The sequence below is a fragment of the Schistocerca nitens genome, chromosome 3 (assembly GCF_023898315.1).
Source record: "Schistocerca nitens isolate TAMUIC-IGC-003100 chromosome 3, iqSchNite1.1, whole genome shotgun sequence".
NCBI classification, from domain to species: domain Eukaryota; kingdom Metazoa; phylum Arthropoda; class Insecta; order Orthoptera; family Acrididae; genus Schistocerca; species Schistocerca nitens.
This window is the reverse complement of record NC_064616.1, coordinates 551,214,064-551,235,880: the sequence shown is the minus strand read 5'-3', so window position 1 is coordinate 551,235,880 and position 21,817 is coordinate 551,214,064. Positions and strand designations below refer to the sequence as shown.

The following is a 21,817-nucleotide window of genomic DNA, read 5'->3' as shown; positions in this document are numbered from 1 at the left end:
ATCGCTATATAATCTCACCGGACAACAACTTAGTCACCCCACTGCACACACACACACAGATGATTCGTTAAGCCTTGACAAATGTCACAGTGATCGAATCACATACTCAACAGCAAATGCACTGCCTCAACGTGAGCATAAGGCAGTAGCAATCAGTGAGACATTCATGTTTCAAGCAGACATTGTACGTAAACGTGGGTAAACGTAAGGACATGACAGAGTAACAAAAAGGGCGATAGCCCTTGGCTGTTTCCATGGCCATACGGTGTGAAGTTGCTGGATTTGTTGATGTTTCACAGCTGAGTGTTCAATGTGTCTACAAGCAGTACAGCGGTGTAACACACATCGCTACGAAATATGGGTTCACAGTTGTGGCCGGAAGAAGATCGTGACCGATGGGGACTGGAGACGCGTTTCACGACTTATGAGTCAAAATCGCTACCAGACCCGACAGGAGCTGCTGCAGACAGTGAATCAAGGGCCATCTCAATCTGTTAGCGAGAGAACATTGCGACGGGAACTGATTGCAATGAACATTTGGAGTCAGTCACCTCGCAAGAGGCCTTGATCACAAATTCGCCTAAAGACATCAACAGCGAAGTTCATCAGGCTGGAAGAATCCGTGACTGGTTTTCTGAACACTGCTCTACCCTATCAAGTTTCGACCGGCCTGCACAATTACCTAACTAGAACCCCACAAAAATCTGTGGGACTTGTTGGAATAGCGGTTAAATTGCCGACATCATCGTCCCCGCAACTTGGTCGAATTGCCCAATTACAGCATTAGCGGGTGGCTTAACCTGAATGCGACGAACCGGCACAACCTTGTGGACTCACTTTCTAATCAAATCCATGCGCTTATCAAGTCGAGGGGTGGAAATACAAGGTAATGAATGATACTTACAATGATTTTCCTAGAGGAGAGTAATTTTTTGTCTGGTGAGTTTATTAGTAAAACTCATTCGCACTTGATAGTAGCTTCTATATCCCCACCAAACTCAGGAACCTCCAACAGTACGCTAGCCCTGCCCGCCCGGCTAGCCTCGAGGTCTAACGCACTGCTTCCCGAGCGGAAAGGCGTGCCGGTCACCGGCACGAATCCACGCGGCGGATCAGTGTCGAGGTCCGGTGTGCCGGCCAGCTTGTGGATGGTTTTTGAGGCGGTTTTCCATCTGCCTTGGCGAATGCGGGCTGGTTCCCTTTATTCCACCTCAGTTACACTGTGTCAGCAATTGCCGCGCAAACACTGTCTCCACGTACGCGTACACCATAATTACTCTACCACGCAAACATTGGTGTTACACTCATCTGGTATGAGCCGTTCGAGGGGAGGGGGTCCTGCGGGGACCGAACCGCACAATAACCCTGGGTTCCGTGTGGGGCGCTGTGAGGTGGGTGGACTGTTGTGGCCTGTTGTGGGATTATGAACCACTGAGGGCTACGGCGGGGAAAAGCCTCTCCGTCGTTTCTAGGTCCCCTGTTCGATACACACACACACACACACACACACACACACACACACACACAATACCCTAGGCTCCCTCTCATTTAAGTTCCAAAATGTTGACACTGTTGTAGTGATCAGGGATTTTAATTACACTAGTGTACTACAACGAGCAACCTACAGCATTTTCTGCTAAGTGTATTGTGGGATTTGTGACCTCACAACACAACTGTATTTTCAGAAGACGGGACCTCACTGTGTGTACTCCACCTGTGTGTACTCCACCTGTTATGATGACGACGAACGAATCGTCGCCATTGTGAATGACTGGTGGCCAATGCTAAATAGAAACATACAAATCTCTTCTTTGCATTTACAGCAGGTTTGTCAGTGAAGTCGATAAGGAGATGGCTGCATGGTCTGGGTCTACAACGACTAAAATAATTAGAAGTCGTTCGTAAAAAATAATGTATTGTACTTAACTGCTGGTACAGGAGTCTTCAAATTGGTTCAGATGGCTCTGAGCACTATGAGACTTAACATCTGAGGTCATCAGTCCCCTAGAACTTAGAACTACTTAAACCTAACTAACCTAAGGACATCACACACATCCATGCCCGAGGCAGGATTCGAACCTGCGACCGTAGCCGTAGCGTGGTTCCAGACTGAAGCGCCTAGAACTGCTCGGCCACACCGGCTGGCGGAGTCTTCATAGTCAGGAGGAATATAATTACAAACAAAGATCTGTAGAGGCATCACATAGGCCATACTTTAAGTAAGCGCCTTGTTAGAGGGTGCTTCCTAGCATCTGAAGGCTATACTACTTTCCTACCTGACGTCCTGAGCAAGAGTGGCCGAGCGCACGCTAGAGACTTGCAAGCAGAGGAGCGGCACTAGTCTCGACTCTCGGGTCAAGCGATACTTGGACCGCGGTCGATAATTGCAACTCCTAACAAGTGTGGTATCGAACGTTCATACCACACCACCACACTACTCGGTTCTTTCGACAAGCTTATAGACACACAGATAGGAGGCATTAGTGTGGAATAGATATTTCAACATATTCAGCAACATCACAGCAGGTACCAGCACAGGGACTAGGTAGTAGGAATTTTGTGTCCGGGTAGCATGTTAATTCTGGTCCCTGCTTGTATAGCTTATGTCTAACCATCCAACACGTAAGTTCCTGTCCATAACATACCAACCAAGTGAGTCACTCCTAAGATTTGAGCAGTTATGGATGTTCCAGTCTCCATACAACATGTGACAGAGTACACAATGAAGAAATGACCGTTAATGTGGAAACTATAAATAAGAGGGTAAGAGAATGTAAATAGTATTCTGTAAATTTAAGTAATTCATAGGTATATCTGGAACCTAGGATTCGATGGAGTTAATATTCCTATGGGGGAGGGGTGTTGTGGCAACACCTTCTGTCCAGATTTCTCAACACCCTGAGAAGCGAGCAGGCGAGATGCCTACGGAATTTTGCTGCCAGAAGCTGGAATGCTGCTGGCACAGCGTGGTGCAAAAGCACAGTACACTGCAGTGGTGTGCTGAATTTCCACATACCGTGGCTCAACCAAAGGTGGGGCACTGACACAGATAAACTGGACCAACCAATTATAAATACTCGCTGCTCAGGCATTAGAAGCCATTTGTCTTCGACTATTGCAGACGCCGTGACGTACTCCATGCCAGCCGTTGGTCCCATGCCAGTCAGGCAGCTTCAGCTTAGTGTAACAGTTCTTCGGTTAAATGTCGGCCTACGAGCCAATACCAGACCTAACGGTTCTGGGTCTCGATCGGGAGCCACCATTGGGAGACGTCCTTTAGGGCGTATTCGTCTGGTTTCTGTGCGTTTCCGAGGGGTTAGCACCAGTGCGCTAGTACCCCTGACTAACTCCCAGGAATGACAGGCCGTTCAGCGTAGGCAGCCGCTTGCCAGACGTGTGACAACAACCTTACGCAAGGTCGCACCAGCGGCTGCTGCTTCACCGCAGCAGCACAGAGCCGCCCCTGAATACGCACACAGACGCTTCCCAAGCACGTCGCCCTGTGCTACGCTAAGGGCGCTACTCCTGCTTGCATGTATACACACTCCACAGAACCACCATCACGAACTTTTATTTTATTTATTGTTATTTCAGTTCCACACAAAGGGGACGGGCTGTCAGCGGACAAAACCAGCTCTTCAGCCAGAGGTTACGAGATCTGTATTTAAAAAGTTGTTAAAACATATAAAAGAGAGTTTTTAAAAAAAGATACATAGGTGGACGACAGCAGTGATTTTTACTTAAAAACAAATCACAATGAACGAGGATCAGTAAAATACACATAGATGAAAATACTGATGGTGTTTAAAACTCGTTTCACGATTTAGTATAACAGTTAATATACAACCACTTTGAACGTGGCTGGCTCTGAGCACTATAGGACTTAACTGTTGAGGTCATCAGTCCCCTAGAACTTAGAAATACTTAAACCTAACTAACCTAAGGACATCACATACATCCTTGCCCGAGGCAGGATTCGAACCTGTGACCGTAGTAGTCGCGCGGTTCCGGACTGTAGCGCCTAGAACTGCTCGGCCACTCCGGCCGACACTTTGAACGTGAATGATGCCGTGGTTTAATGATGATGCGAGGTGTCACACGAAAAAATTTTCAAGAAAAGGTGCGCCGATGAGTATGACTATGGAGCCCTGTAGAACCGCAGGTAGCAACTAGAAGTCAGCAAGCTCGATGAAGGGGAAAGGAAAAAAATTGGAGAATGGTGTGAGGTGGAGTGTTGTGATTAGGGTTGGAAAGAGGGATATATCTCGGGACGGATTTCATCGTTGTGGAATGGGAGTTCGATAAAATTCTAGCGGGAGAGGATGGATAAGGCATGGAAGTGCATGGAAGGTGGAATATGGATGTAGTGGCGCAGCAGGGTAGCTGGAATGGTGAGTAATAGCTGGGAAACTGGGTGCTGGGACTGGGTTCCTTGATTAATGTATCCGATACGAAGGTGCTCTAGGAAGAGAAGAAGGTGTGAGAGACTGTCAGCAGCCTTTGTACACGCACCTTATAGAATAAAGAATATTATTGCTAATTGAGCACTCCTGATTCCGCGCCGTCCCTGGTGGCTGTACTACGACGCCCTTGGGCAAAAACGACCGTCTTGGCAATTAACGGTGCCCGCACCTCCGATACCATATCATTACTATTATCAATTCCGTCGTGGTGTATGATTTCTTTTTCTCCTCTACCGAGACAACCACTGAGGTAGCTTAAGGAACTGTGAGCCGCTTCTCACATCCTGTAGTTGCCGTTTACTTTTATTAAACTACGTGTCATACCTCGGCCGGTGGAGTGGATGACTACCCGCTTAAATCGCGTCTAAGGTAACACTCGAGACATTCATGTTTATAGGTACGAAACTTAACAGCGACTCGGAAAATCGTTGCTTCAAGCCGGGGCTACTTTTTTCATACCATCCAAAGTTGTTTATTGAGTCGCGCTCTACTGTGGTACTCTGTCGCAGTAGCGAGAAAAACGTGCTCGTTTGCATTTTTTTCCCGCGGTGCGGCGCGTTTGTGACAAGGCGCTGAGGCCGCAGGAGGCGTTGTGTCACACGTCGCCGGCAGGATGCGCACACTACCCTGTTTTACTGCGGAATCCCCGCGAATCAGAAGCGAACTGTATCTAACTGTTTCACCTGCTAGTGACGTCTGAAAATAATGCCACTAAGCATGTCACACCTTAAGCTGTATTCAATGAAAATGGAAGGAAGGTTAGTTTCATACAATAAGTAGCTGAAATAGTGCAGTGACCGAAACCTCAGACAAAAACTATGATGTTAAGTCTACGAGGCTTGGATCTCAGATGGTGTACAAAAACAGAGGAACAATAAATGCATAAAAGTATATGCGTTTTACATTTATTGTAAGTATAAATTGTTAGTGAAGGAATATAATGTATATTCAAAATAAAATGTTCCATTTAGTAACTGAAAAAAAATATTTTCTTTCTGATAACTGAAGTTCAGTACTTAAATATAGTAGCTTTGTGAGCGTACAGAGCTCACGCCTGATGTGAAATAAATAGAAAAATAATCTCTAGTAGCAAGCCTGTAGCTGGCTGGTCGTGTTCTACTGCTTTAGCAGATTGGTACAATGCACACACAATCTTCATCTTCAAGGTCAGACCTGTAGTATGCCGTAATATAATTATACAATATACAATAGGTAATTATTTTTAAAAATATGGCATTTCAGTCTTTGATCACTGTCGAATTATGACAGCGAACCAATAGTTCTGTACTGACAGGTTACTCTGTAACTGCAATATATGATCTGAAGATGGGAAGCTAGCCTGAAACCGGTCACTGAAAATAAAAAATAGTGATGAAAGACTGAAATGCCATATTTTTATTCAAAGAACGATCGCGGCAGTCCCAATAAGACAATCATATCTAGTTTCAATTATTATTAATATCATCGACGTAGTAGAGTAACACAATATGCAACATAATCATCCAAGAACAAGCTACCCAAATACGAATAGAAATTCCTGACAATGAAGTACCTATAAATCGTGGAGTATGAACAAGGACGAAGAAACTGAGGAAGACAAAAATTTTTATTTAATTTTGGCACTCGTAATAAGAAAACTAAACTGTGACAAAAAATGCACTACCTGACAAAAGAGGTTGAGCACCCGGAAAGGGGGGAGGAAACGAAATGGTACTTCACAGGCTGACAAGATATACGATTTTATTTCAGTTATTACAAAATCGAGTCAAATTTTCAAAGAACTTAGCAGTATAAGCCCACTTATCAGTATGACGTTTCACCCTCTCTGGCCTGAATGCACGCACTGACCTGGATGCAAAGGGAGTCACAAAGCCGTTGTATCCTCTCCTGAGGCGCACTGACTCACAGCTGTTGTGACTGGCACTTGACATCCTGGATAGAGGCACTGAGGCGGAGCTGAATTCCGAGCTGTTCCCACACATGTCGTATGAGGGCAGATCAGGGAATTTTTCTGGCCAACACAGTATTTCAACATCAGACATTTCATAGACCAATGTGCCATATATGCAAGAGCATTGTCTTGTTGGAAAATGACAATACGATATTGCCGCATGAGAGGAAACACATGATGATGCACGATGCCGATATGTACCGTTGTGCAGTTGGAGTTCCCTCAATCACTACCAGCCATGACGTGAAGCAATACCCGATGGCTCCGCACACCATGTGCAAGAAGTAACACTTCCACGCCTCCACAAAACACTGGACGAATGGGAATTCTACCAGGTCGCCGCCGTACTCACCAACGACGATCATCTGGGGTGCAAGAGCACGGCTCATCACTGAGGACAACGTGACGTGTTTTATCAGCAGACCGCGTTTCCCGGTCAGGTCAACACCCGAAAAGCAGCGGTATGTGTTGTGATGTTAACGGAGGCCTACGCATTGGACGGTAATTCTCCAGACCAATGGTGTTGGATGACAGATAATGTTGCAGAGAGAACATTACATGTTCTTGGCTGGCAGGTGCAGATGTAAAAGTGCTGCGATGTGCTTTGTGCACACGACGGTGATCCTCCCTTGTGGTGGTCAGACATGGTCAACCAGAAACGTGGCAACGAGTATACCTGCCCGCACATTACCATGCAGTTCAACATCAGGCCACCGTCACATTCGAATACCCACAAACGCGGATATTGCTCGATTCTGCCAGATGGTAAAATGGATACGCACAATGTGCCCTCTTAAAACATAGGTTCTGATACCGCACTCTCAGAAGAGTAGGCGGCATCTCCGTGTCCTTCACAGTGATCACTCAACATCTAACACTGGTCCGGCCCCTTATATCCTCTATTAGACCTATTAACAGCATTAAACACGATCAACACTAATGTACTCTGTTGTCCGTTCTACCTGTCACAGAATAATCGATCTCTAATCATTTACATACCCGCCTACAATGCGTACGCTACGAAGTTAGACTGACATTCGGGAACCGCTGTGCGCGCACTCGCAGTTGTTAACTTCCATTTTGATTTTTCGCACCAGTTCCACTGCTAGAATGAAGATAAATTGTAAGTAGTATTAGCGCAAATAAACTGCCCTACATACGTTCTACAGACACCTGCACATCTGGGGACGTAAAATGACTAATTTTCAAAGAGATCATTGAAGGAAAGAATAAGATTTATGGAACTACAAAGAAAAAATTACTTTGTTGTGAAAAGAAACAATAAACAATATTTAGGCACTCTGTTGGAAAATACACATCTGTGAAATCGAAGTATGGGGCTGGGTAACATTCAATGCTGTGTTGTCCCATCTTGTGCGCTGTCATCCCCGTTTTCAAGAAGGGACGTCGAACAGATGTGCAGAATTATAGACCTATATCTCTAACGTCGATCAGTTGTAGAATTTTGGAACACGTATTATGTTCGAGTATAATGACTTTTCTGGTGATTAGAAATCTATTCTGTAGGAATCAGCATGGATTTCGAAAAAGACGATCGGCTGAAACCCGGTTCGCGCTATTCGTCCACGAGACTCAGAGGGCCATAGACAAGGGTTCCCAGGTAGATACCGTGTTTCTTGACTTCCGCAAGGCGTTCGATACAGTTCCCCACAGTCGTTTAATGAACAAAGTAAGAGTATATGTACTATCAGACCAATGGTGTGATTGGATTGAAGAGTTCCTAGATAACAGAATGCAGCATGTCATTCTCAATGGAGAGAAGTCTTCCGAAGTAAGAGTGATTTCAGATGTGCCGCAGTGGAGTGTCGTAGGACCGTTGCTATTCACAATATACACTCCTGGAAATTGAAATAAGAACACCGTGAATTCATTGTCCCAGGAAGGGGAAACTTTATTGACACATTCCTGGGGTCAGATACATCACATGATCACACTGACAGAACCACAGGCACATAGACACAGGCAACAGAGCATGCACAATGTCGGCACTAGTACAGTGTATATCCACCTTTCGCAGCAATGCAGGCTGCTATTCTCCCATGGAGACGATCGTAGAGATGCTGGATGTAGTCCCGTGGAACGGCTTGCCATGCCATTTCCACCTGGCGCCTCAGTTGGACCAGCGTTCGTGCTGGACGTGCAGACCGCGTGAGACGACGCTTCATCCAGTCCCAAACATGCTCAATGGGGTACAGATCCGGAGATCGTGCTGGCCAGGGTAGTTGACTTACACCTTCTAGAGCACGTTGGGTGGCACGGGATACATGCGGACGTGCATTGTCCTGTTGGAACAGCAAGTTCCCTTGCCGGTCTAGGAATGGTAGAACGATGGGTTCGATGACGGTTTGGATGTACCGTGCACTATTCAGTGTCCCCTCGACGATCACCAGTGGTGTACGGCCAGTGTAGGAGATCGCTCCCCACACCATGATGCCGGGTGTTGGCCCTGTGTGCCTCGGTCGTATGCAGTCCTGATTGTGGCGCTCACCTGCACGGCGCCAAACACGCATACGACCATCACTGGCACCAAGGCAGAAGCGACTCTCATCGCTGAAGACGACACGTCTCCATTCGTCCCTCCATTCACGCCTGTCGCGACACCACTGGAGGCGGGCTGCACGATGTTGGGGCGTGAGCGGAAGACGGCCTAACGGCGTGCGGGACCGTAGCCCAGCTTCATGGAGACGGTTGCGAATGGTCCTCGCCGATACCCCAGGAGCAACAGTGTCCCTAATTTGCTGGGAAGTGGCGGTGCGGTCCCCTACGGCACTGCGTAGGATCCTACGGTCTTGGCGTGCATCCGTGCGTCGCTGCGGTCCGGTCCCAGGTCAACGGGCACGTGCACCTTCCACCGACCACTGGCGACAACATCGATGTACTGTGGAGACCTCACGCCCCACGTGTTGAGCAATTCGGCGGTACGTCCACCCGGCCTCCCGCATGCCCACTATACGCCCTCGCTCAAAGTCCGCCAACTGCACATACGGTTCACGTCCACGCTGTCGCGGCATGCTACCAGTGTTAAAGACTGCGATGGAGCTCCGTATGCCACGGCAAACTGGCTGACACTGACGGCGGCGGTGCACAAATGCTGCGCAGCTAGCGCCATTCGACGGCCAACACCGCGGTTCCTGGTGTGTCCGCTGTGCCGTGCGTGTGATCATTGCTTGTACAGCCCTCTCGCAGTGTCCGGAGCAAGTATGGTGGGTCTGACACACCGGTGTCAATGTGTTCTTTTTTCCATTTCCAGGAGTGTACATAAATGACCTTGTGGATAACATCGGAAGTTCACTGAGGCTTTTTACGGATGATGCTGTGGTATATCGAGAGGTTGTAACAATGGAAAATTGTACTGAAATGCAGGAGGATCTGCAACGAATTGACGCATGGTGCAGGGAATGGCAATTGAATCTCAATGTAGACAAGTGTAATGTGCTGCGAATACATAGAAAGAAAGATCCTTCATCATTTAGCTACAATACAGCAGGTCAGCAACTGGAAGCAGTTATTTCCATAAATTATCTGGGAGTAGGCATTAGGAGTTATTTAAAATGGAATGACCATATAAAGTTGATCGTCGGTAAAGCTGATGCCAGATTGAGATTCATTGGATGAATCCTAAGGAAATGCAATCTGAAAACAAAGGAAGTAGGTTACAGGACACTTGTTCGCCCACTGCTTGAATACTGCTCACTGGTGTGGGATTCGTATCAGATAGGGTTGATAGAAGAGATAGAGAGGATCCAATGGAGAGCAGCGTGCTCCGTTACAGGATCATTTAGTAATCGCGAAAGCGTTACGGAGATGATAGATAAACTCCAGTGGAAGACTTTGCAGGAGAGACGCTCAGTAGCTCGGTTTGGGCTTTTGTTGAAGTTTGGAGAACATACCTTCACCGAGGAGTCAAGCACTATATTGTTCCCTCCTACGTATATCTCGCGAAGAGACCATGAGGATAAAATCAGAGAGATTAGAGCCCACACAGAGGCATACCGACAATCTTTCTTTCCACGAACAATGCGAGATTGGAATAGGAGGGGAACCGATAGAGGTACTCAAAGTAACCTCCGCCACACACCGTCAGGTGGCTTGAGGAGTATGCATGTAGATGTAGATGTAGATGTAATATGCTCGGATGCTATCCAAAAGATTATCGAGAGGTTGGTGCACAAGCTCATGCCACTCTGCAGGTGTGAACGTTCTGGGGCCATCCAGTATCTGAGGAGGATTCCTCCGAGGGCTCACTTAGAATCTCGGTTGGTCCTAGGCACGCTCAGTCAGGTTTATGTCAGTAGATACCACAGGAAATTCGTTTCGGTTGATTCTCAGTTCCTGAATGAAAACGTTCACGAGGTGAGCGCAGTGTGTTCGAAGTTGTCGCCTTCAGGACGAACTTATGGCTGAATGTTGGCCCTAGGATCGTTTCTCGATACTGCACAGCCTAAAAATACCTCTGCTAGCTATGGGAGGCCTCCGACTTACATACATGATACTGGCTTAGTATCTCATTGACACACCTCCCTGCTGAATACATCGGACTGCATGACTGAGACGTGCACCGTTACTCTGTCCACATACCTGTCAGATCGTCGTAAATCACGTAAATCGGTGAAGAGAAGCCTGATTCAAAATCCACGGAAGAGGCGGCCTCAAAAACGATATCGGCCCACCATGCACCACTAAAAAAATACTTTATCCTTTGTTTAAGGATGTGTTCAGTCTATTTACCACGGACTGAAAGACACATTTGCAACGCCACTGAAAAGAACGATGAACACATGTAATTACGGTGGATGATATGGTAGAGCGTGCACTGACGATTCGATGACACATAGGGTTTGGCATAGTTGGGGCTTCGTCATTGACTGTACCACTGAATGCTCCCCAAAGAAAGAAATCAAGATGAGTCAAATCGGGGGACCTCGCAGACCATTTGACAACAGAATTTCGTCTTATCCAAAGTCCAGGGAAATTCTCATTCAGTATTTGCATTGCAATAAGGGACGGGTGAGCTGGACAACCGTCGTGTTGGAGCCACATGCACTGTCGAATATCCAGTGGTACCTCTTCTAGGAGAACCAGGAGAGTGTTCTTCAGGAAGTGTCCGTATGAATGTCCATTTAGATCACCTGAGATGAAGTAAGGTCCTACAGTGTAATTTCTTACGATGCCGCACCACACGTTTACGCTTGAAGGCCACTGATGATGCACCAGACGAAGCCAGTGTGGATTTTCGGTTGCCCAGTTGCCAAATTTACATTAGCGCGGTTAGTTAGTAAACGTTGCTTCATCGGTAAAGACCACACGTTGGAAAAACGTAGGGTTGTCTCTCAGTTGCTGAAGGGCAAACCAACAAATTTCCTTACGACATTCGAAATCACGGTCTTCGAGTGCCTGATGTAGATAATTGGGATGGATATTCTGTCGATGTGGGATACGAATGGCACTCGTCTGGCTGATTTCACATTCCTTGTAATATGTCTCATGCCACTTTGCGGATTCATAAGTATTGTAGCCAGAACAGTTTCTTCGTTTTCTCTGTCAGTTGCAGTCTTCTTTCTTGTCCTCTTTTTGGCGTTCAAGTCGTCTGTCCGCACTAGGGTCTTAATAATTCGTGCAATTTTCCGGCGCTCCAAACATTATCGATCTGGATAGATAGCCCTATACCGCTGCACTGTCTTTACGGCATTTCTTTTGAATTCGCAGTGTAAAAGTAGTCTATTCAACTTCTCCTCATCGCTGCACATGTCTGCACGCAACATATATTGAAACAGAAATGAGCGGCCTGCAGTGCAGACCAGGACCCAGGCACGAGAGCTCTGCTTGGCTGTGTTTGCACCGCTGATGCCGATTCCGGCCACCGTGCTCTCACATTATAAGGCATTTCTAAAAAAAATTATGAGAGGTTTCAACAATTGTCTTCTCAAGAGCTATCGACTGTAGTTATAAAAATTATACGGTTTTATTTTTTGAAAAGAAAGAAAGTACTTGCTTCAATATCTCCGTTGCCACAAGCACTAAAAACATTAACCAAACACAACTATACGTGCCTCTGGACGCCCTAACATTTTCCGAAAACCCTTTAGATAAGTGTAACCGTTCACGAAATAGAAGAGGTGTTATGTCTTACGTGACTTACCCTGTACATGCAGACATGAAGAATAAAGTCATAGAATTTTAATAACGTTTAATTTTCTTCAAACGCTGTAAGAATTTTCACAAAAATTTCGGAAACATTCCTTTTCAGCACGCCCTAGTATTATAATCGTTTGAACCACAACTAATTACTATTGTTCTTTCATAAAGTGAATGTAAGGAAGTGGAATATATTAATTTGCGTATTTTTTCATGTGACACGGATATGGTAGGCTTCCGAACATTACTTCTTATTTAGAATGATACCTACTCTGTCATCGCTACAAGCTCTCACAGCGTATAATGTCACTCAGAAACATACTGTAAGCGAAAATGATCGCAGTATGCCACTGTCACTACATCGGAATGGATGGGAAGCAGCTGGAAAGCGATATCATTAGGACAGCTCAAAATTTTAACAATTACAAGTTGTCAATAACAGGCGATTATAGAGTATTATGTTCGAAAGAGCCTATCATTAATTCCATAACAAAAGCTGGTTGTATCCGGAAAGCCGACCACACACTCTCTCGTTTAATCGTGGTTGTCAGACTGGAGCCCGAAAAGCGGTTTCCTATTATTTGCTTCCGATTAAATGAAGTGAGAGCTTTTTTCTACTACCGGAGAAAGTAAAACAATGGCTTTCGCTGATTTTCTATCGCAATATTATCTATGCGAACGTATTGCAGAGGTGTATTGTCTATACGTTACTGGAAGACAACATATTTCATTTGCGTTTATTAATGATAAATTTTTTAACTGTGAAGAAGTCTTACACGTAAATCGGTAACCGCAATCTGATTTAACAGGCAATAAAATTCTAGGTAATTTGTTGTCTGACTGGATGTGTGGTACGAGAGTGAAAATTAATAGGGAAAACTGTCCCTGTGTGTCAGCCATAAAATAAACTGTGCCCTACGATAAGCAATTTACGACAGCTGTCTGTGCATGATTAGTAACAACTTGGGTCCTGTTATGTTCGGTGGTCTGGCAGGTTGCTCGGATTCAGTGTATACTATGTTGTCAAGTATTGCTACTGTAATTTGGGGCACCAAAATGAAAAGGAGCTCGTGAGTTGTGACGAGCTATGGATCGGCATAGTTTTCGAGCCTCAAGTTATCAAGAACATCTTAGCGGTTGATAATTGGTTAAATCTGTCAAAGATCACAGAGAAAACTGAATCTATAGAGTATAGACCAGCCAGCATCTGGAGCATGTAATGGTACTTGAATTACGTAACCATTACGGCACCTCAACTCAACCTCTCGATACCAGCAATATTCTACTGTGTTTCTGTAAAGTAGTTGACATATTTCTGAGACAACATTCAGATTGGATTTCATTAATGTTGAGGTACGCTGATACATCGATATGTTTATGTTGCAATTATATTATTCTTATGTGTATTCTTTCTTTTGTCACAATGATCTTTGACGTACTTGTAACTCTTGATTTTTGGGCGCGTAAGCGATTATTAGTTGTTAGAGAGTCTGACCTTGACAACGTCAAGTCTGGGACGTCATGTTGGAAAGACGCATATTGTAGTCAGCTTTTAAAATGTGAACTTTAACAGTGAGGAAGATGTTTTCAAGTATGTTTTGTATTGTGAAGTGATGTTCTGTGTGTTACGTGATATTGCAACAAAAGCAATAAAAAGGAAGTGTAACTTAAATTCGGAGTGCTGATTACTTTTTTTACATAACCATTGTCCTGCAAAAGTGTAATCTTCAAGAATGGTTTGTTAAACACATCTGTAAAACTTTTGAATATTGCAGAATAAAACCTAGGCCTCTTTGCATCCGAGCTTGGAATACTCACCACCTAGATTTTCGACGATTGAGCCATTATTTTACAACGAGACCAGCGTGGGAAACACGGAAAGATGAGTGCCTAGTTTATTCATTATTACATGAAATGACTTTATTAACTGTGCTCTAATGACACCTGCCATATAATAACTTGTTGCCCAAAAATGCAGTATTTAGCAGCGTGAGCAACACCACAATCATTATTAAATTTTGACCTTCGTTGTGGTAGGGTTGTTAGAAGCACCCTGGTACAACATATATGTGCAGATAGATAAAAATCAGGCTTTGTGCATTAGCACGCAGAAATGTGTTTATAAAATAAGGATTTCCTTTAGTTCTGAAATACTGAAGACAGGCCTATGTGTTTGATTTGTCATAAATACTTAGCGAATGAAAGCTTGAAAGTGTCAAAATTAAAATGACATTTGCGAAAAAAGAAAAAACTTGCTCCCTGTTCCAGTAAACCTCTAAAGCCTTTTGACCAGCCACTGGAGCCGTGAAAAGTCGAAAAGAAATGTATCGAATCCCACACGCTGGTAGATAACAACCGCTTAGGAGCGTTCTACAAGGCTTGTTGCACAATCACGAAGTCTAAGAAACAATGTACTACTAGTGAAGATCTGGTGTTACCACCGGCGGGATCTAATTATTATGAGTTACAAGTTCGTATAAGATTTTAAACTCTTCAATTGTCAAATCATAAAATAGGTAGACTTATTTTGGGAATCAGCAGTTACCAGTGTGAGGAATGTGTTTCAAGAATTAAAGGATGTTCGAAGTTTGCTACCACATTCCATCATGTCGTATTTCTTCTTCTGCCGATATTTCAGCTGACAACCTTACCACCATCTTGCAGTTAGATTTCATCCTCTTTTCGGCGTCCATCCTGAACAGTATTATTTCTTCCTCCGATATTTCGTATATTATTTTAGGCCTGATCAAACATCACATCTTCCGAGCGTGTAAGCAGCCTTTTCTCTTAGTGTGCAGTGTGTATTATTTGACTCGCGATAGGAGCTCTGCCATCGCTTGATCTGATTCGTGAACATCCAGAGAGACCTTCTGTAACTTTGAACTCGAACAGTAGTCTTAACAACCTTACGTACAGCATAGGAAAGCACTGATGACCAATCCATGTCGTAATTACATTTTGATTCGCTGTACAAGAGTTCAAAATGCAAACATGATGAGTTTACGGTTCCATTCATGCTGAAGTTACGTTTATACATGTAATACTGCGAAAAAATATAGAACTCTGAAAGCGGTGAATCATTTATGGTAGCGCTGTGGATGTTGGTTCTGTTTATGACGGCTAATTACTGCGAACCAAAAATGATAAACGGTTGTCCTTACATGATAATAATTTTCCATAACGTTCAATAATTTTTGTCTTTGTAGATCTAGTAATCTAGATTTACATGAAGTTTCTTTGTGTTCTCATTCTTTCCTGATGAATTATCGAGACGCCAATTGCCTGCAATCTCGGTATTAGTACTAACTATCGTTTATTTGGAATTTGTAATCTCAAATCTTAATAAATTACGAACACGAAGAAGGGTTTTCTTCTGCTCTTCTTATTAGTCACTCATCCATTTACTGAACAAGTTACTGTAGTTACTTACCCTTCTCTTGTTTCTGGTGTGTGAAGAAGAAGGGGATTACTGTATATACGCTCACACTTTGCTGTTATACTTACTTTCAACATACGTGCTAGGATAGTTTTCTAAGAAAAGCCATGACCTACTCCTCACCAGATTTACCTATTACTCAGCCTCTCATTGTTCGACTGCCAACGAGAAGTCTGAACGTAAGTGAACAGCTGTTTATTATTCACTGAATTAGTGTTTGGCCAATTAACAGACAACTGAATGTGCGTAGCTGAATGATTCTGATTTACTACCAAATATGATATATTTCCAAGAAATGACTGATTGCAGATTTTTGGTGAATATACAGACCTATTCTGGAATCATACACCCTTCCACAAAGTTGACACACACACAATTTATTGCCACTAGTTGTGGGTAATGTCTTATGTGCTGCTTTATGCCTCCGTCGAAAAATACACAATGTATTCAATGTCAGCTTGGGTAAGTCGTAGCCAATCATGTCCTCTGTCTACCCCAGTTTTAAGTCTTCATGAATCATTATTTTATGTTACATTTCAGTTCATCTTCTTACCTTACTTTAACCGATGTCGGTACCTTTACTTTTGACCAAAGTACATAATTTACTTTGGCAGACTGGCAACAGAGAATAATGCAATGTGGTCTCCTCATATAACTAAATGTTGAATAATGCTTGAATGCAAACAGTGTCAGTTTGTTAGAAGATACTGATAGTGACACACCTGTAATTTTAGTCTAAGTAGTCTTCCATGATCGTCTTATAACATTTTTCATGGGAAACTACGAGACTCCAGCAAGTGGTCCATATTATACAACGACAAATTAGACTAGGAAAATGATGTATCGTTCATGAAATGAGGTCTTGATTTTTGAAGAGCCTTTTTGCATGCAAATGAAAGCTATACTGAATGATTTTGAAAGCTCTAGTAGTTCTGCATCAATTACTGTATTTTCCGGTAGTTGACTACTAAGTTAGGGAAATAATTTTGCTACCCATTGCACAACTCCTTTGATCGTGACGCCTGGAGGTATTCCATGAGCGTTACGAAGATTTCTTCTTCAGTAAGATTTATAATTGAAAGTGTTCATGATGGTCAATAGTTCGTCCTCTGAGCTGGATGTAGCTTACTAAAGCTTAACGATGATCTTTGTAAATACTTTAATTCTGACTCGCTTTCTGGTCTGACTCAAGAGGCCTCAGTCTGCTGTATATTAAACTTCTACAAGTAATAGAGTGTTGCGGTGCTGGATGTAAGGGACTTCATATGAATATTGAGATAAAAAGGTAGCAATGTTGCATTCCTGTTTCCCCGCCTTTGAGATTTCGAGAGGCTACCTTATTCCCTTGTTAAGGACGAGATGCCTTATATTTGCAGGCAGAATACGAAGGATATGAGTTCATTTCACAGAATAGCCAACTAACTGGATGTTACGGCAAAGGGCACTCCTCTTTTCTGTATCTAACGCCTTGACAAAATATGTAAAAGTGGTATTTAATTAAAATGTTTGTTCGTTTGAGGTTCCTTGTCTTTGTATAGAACTGAAGATCATTATCATCGACTAAGTCTAAAGCAATACTTTGTTTTAGGTAAGTTTTTTTTGTCAATGATAGCAAGTCTTTACGTAGAATTTTGGCATGAGTTTTGGCTAGTGTTTTATCAGTGGCCGTATTGCAGGGATATTCCATGACAGTTATCACATTGCCCGCATCTCGTGGTCTTGCGGTAGCGTTCTCGCTTCCCACGCCCGGGTTCGATTCCCGGCGGGGTCAGGGATTTTCTCTGCCTCGTGATGGCTGGGTGTTGTGTGCTGTCCTTAGGTTAGTTCGGTTTAAGTAGTTCTAAGTTCTAGGGGACTGATGACCATAGATGTTAAGTCCCATAGTGCTCAGAGCCATTTTTTTTAGTTGTCACATTGAGGTCTAACCTACGTGAATGTATTATCTCAATGACAGGCATCCCCCAGCGAATAGTTCAAATTAAGAAGTCTAAGCCAGAGTTAATCTTGATCACACATCACTTCTTCCGAACGACTAAGCTGCCTTTTCTGTTAGCGGGCAACGTGTACTGTTTCAATCGCAATAAGAGTGATGCCATCGCTTGATCTGACTGGTGAAAATCCAAAGAAACATTACTTACAAGCCAGTTGGCGATATTCTGGACTTTTGGATTGGAACAATTGTCTTAACAACTTACGTACACAACATGAAAGCACACATCACCAATCGATGTCGTCATCATATTTTGATTGACTGTACAGGGTTTCACAGTGGTTAAAACAGGTTTTGTGTAGGGAGGAACAGGGCTTAACTTCTAGTTGAGCCATTTTTCTAAAATTTCCTTAAATTAAGAGAAGCTTAGAGTGATTTCTTGAACAACACTTCAGCCAGCGTCCTTACCCACTATTTTATAGCTGTGTTAATACTTTAGTGCCAACGGCCTTGCCGCAGTGGTAACACCGGTTCCCGTCAGATCACCGAAGTTAAGCGTTGCCGGGCTCGTCTAGCACTTGGATGGGTGACCATCCGGTCTGCCGAGCGCTGTTGGCAAGCGGGGTGCACTCAGCCCTTGTGAGACAAACTGAGGAGCTACTAGATTGAGAAGTAGCGGCTCCGGTCTCGGAAACTGACATACGACCGGGAGAGCGGTGAGCTGACTACATGCCCCTCCACATCCAGTGACGCCTATGGGCTGAGGATGACACGGCGGGCGGTCGCTACCGTTGGGCCTTCATGGCCTGTTCGGGAGGAGTTAATACTTTAACCCGAACGAGTGCGCTGTCTATAGACCGTGAAATTTTCCTTCTTTCTTGTTCTCATTTGTTAGGTTGAATTTGTACTCTGGATACACAATAAAAAGAAGTTTACTGGAGGGTATTACTGAGCACTGAACTAGCTGTGACTAAGCCTAGTATAGGAAAAACAGTAGAAACCCTCGCTGGCGATCTTGATTTCAAATTCGTGTATTTTTCATGAAACGCTTTAGGTGAGCTGATTCGTTCTCAGTTTCTGTTAAAATAGTAACGAAATGTATCGCCTCTAATAATATTGCACTCAACAGGACTTTTATTTCTGAAAATAGGGAATAATCCAACGGGATATAAGCGAATATTTAGCCTAACGAAGTCTACTATGAGGAGTCATTTGAAATTATGTATACTGAAACCAGTGTAATTGGATAATATCAGATAATTTTCTGGGAATGTGCGCTCATCATTCACCATAAATAAGTCCCATTGAACCTCTTTGGATTAAAGTATTTAGATAAGAATAATTTGTCATATTTTTATAATCTAGATGGAGGGTAAAAATCGTAGAGTTAGACCAAGAGATGAATACACTAAACAGATTCAGAAGGATGTAGGTTGCAGTAAGTACTGGGAGATGAAGAAGCTTGCACAGGATAGAGTAGCATGGAGAGCTGCATCAAACCAGTCTCTCGACTGAAGACCACAACAGCAACAACAGATGCCCATTCGAATTAGAACAACCCCTTCTTATCCGGCTACAGATTTTCTTGTTATATTCTGTGTACATCACATCGTTTGTTTCCAAAGCGTAGCTACCATATGTTGTATAGCGTACCGTCTTCGGAACTGTTTGAAATTTTCTGTATACGTCACACGGTTAATGTACAAAACTTAGTGCTCACGTGCTGTATTAAGTACCGTCTTCGGAACTGTTGGAAATTTATAAAGTTGCATGAATTTCGTAAGTAAATAAGTTTCGAGCATTAGCATTGTAGAATTTTTGTAAATTCACAAAAAGTGTTTCAATACGTCAACCACACATCCCTCGTATACTACTCTCTCCGCAGCATAAAATGTTCTTCATAAGAATGACGCTCCCGCAGTACTGACTATCTATTGAGTTATTTAGTAATCTCAGTCATTCGAGAATTCATGAAAAAGGATAAACGAAATATATCAATTACCAATGATCTGACAGTATTTATGTTTGTGATTTTGCAAACGACGAATATTCATCGATTTTTAGTTGCGTTAAAACACTTCGTTTTGCGTGTCGTCTAAGAAGAGCGATGGTGATAAGAAACGTATTGTTGCAAAATCTAAATGTGATTTTGCAGTGTCTGCTACGACCTCAACCCTGCAGCTGCTTGCTGTTCGAAACGCTCGGTGTTATTTTAGATTAGTCGCAGTATGTGTCACAGTATTTTCTGACAATACCTATTCAATTTCTTTAAAATATTTTAGTAAGCAGTTTACGTTCCTATCGAGTTTTGTGCTAGAATCGCTTTAGTTTAATGTATCCATAGCGCTCACATTTTAATATTTACCTCCGTCTGCAATCTAAAATGAAAAATATTGTGTTTCAGAGAGTGCTGAAATAGAAAACAGTTGCGAATGAAGTAGTCTTGAATTTCTGTTTCTATATTCGTTGTAAAACTGATGAAAAAGATTAATGGAAATAATTCATTCACTCCCGTCTGCCTTATACAAGATAAAAAATAAAAGAGTTACAATGGGGATATTTGTTTTATCCGATAGTCGCAATCTATAGAACTGTTTAACACAGCTCCAGTGTAAGTGGCATTTTCGTGTGCAGCTCTTCAAAAGATAAGTACCATTTTTTGTCAGGTGCTCAGTACTTATTTGTGTACATCATCTGCTTAATGGCGCGTTATCGGTTTTCTGTTGCTGTAAAATTAGCATTATGTGTGATATGTGGTTGTTGACATATGTTAGTCAGTTTGCAAGTAACGTGTGATTTTTTCACTAAACTTATTGTAATAGGGAGACTAATAAAGTAACTGATGTGGCTCCTCCATGGATCTGTATATCGTGCAGCGAGAATCGTGAAAAATGAAGAAAGTTTAGTACCCCTTGGGTGTAATTGAAAGTAGTGTGTTTTGAATTTTTCAGGTTCACTGGGGAGAGAAAAGACAGGAAGGAGAAAAGGGTGAAATGTACACTGATTAGCCAGAACATTATGACCATGTACCTAATAGCAGGTATGTCCACCCTTGGCATGGACAACTGCGGCGACGAGTCGTGATATGGAAGCAATGAGACCTTGGTAGGTCGCTGGAGGGAGTTGACCTCTACAACTGCACACACACTAATTACTCTACTAATTCCAGTAAATTCAGGAGAGGGTGGTGATGAACTCTGACGCCACGATCAATCACATCCATGATGTATTCGATCGGGTTCAGATCTTGCGAGTTGGGGGGGCCAGCACATCAATTGGAAGTCCCCACTATGTTCTTCTAACCACTCCATCACATACCTGGCCTTGTGATACGGCGCATTATTTTGCATAAAAATTCCACTGCTGTCGGGAAACATGGTCAGCTTGAAGAGGTGCACATTGTCTACAACCAGTGTACGATACACCTTGGCCGTCATGGTGCATTGCCCGAGCTCCACTGGACTCATGGATGCCCACTTGAACGTTCCCCAGAGCATGATGGAGCCGCCTCCAGCTTGTCTCCATCCGACAGAACAGGTGTTAGGGAGCACTCCCCTTGGAAGATTCGCGCCCTCCCATCGGCATGATGAAGAAGGTATCGGGATTCATCAGACCATGCAAACGCTCTGCCACTGCGCCAATGTCCAGTTCGATAGTTACGTGCCGATTTCAGTTCTAGCTCCCGATGTCGTTACCTTAACATTGGCACATGCATGTGTCGTCGGCTGCGGAGGCCCATCGTTCGGAGTGTTCGGCGCATTGTGTGCACTTTAATGAGGCATGTTCGCTCATCCCACGTGATTTCACATTGATTACGCCATGTGTTGAAGACACTCACAACAGCACTCCCAGAACAGCAGACAAAAACAGACAGAGCGCCT

At 43.6% G+C, this 21,817-nt stretch overlaps 1 protein-coding gene and 1 pseudogene across 4 annotated transcripts in view; one reads left to right on the top strand and one right to left on the bottom strand.

The window, feature by feature from the left end:
• LOC126248455 (thrombospondin type-1 domain-containing protein 7A-like) overlaps positions 1 to 21,817 on the bottom strand; it is a 1,193,762-nt gene that overhangs the window by 642,796 nt on the left and 529,149 nt on the right. The window lies entirely within an intron of this gene.
• LOC126250076 (5S ribosomal RNA) lies at positions 18,437 to 18,554 on the top strand (annotated as a pseudogene).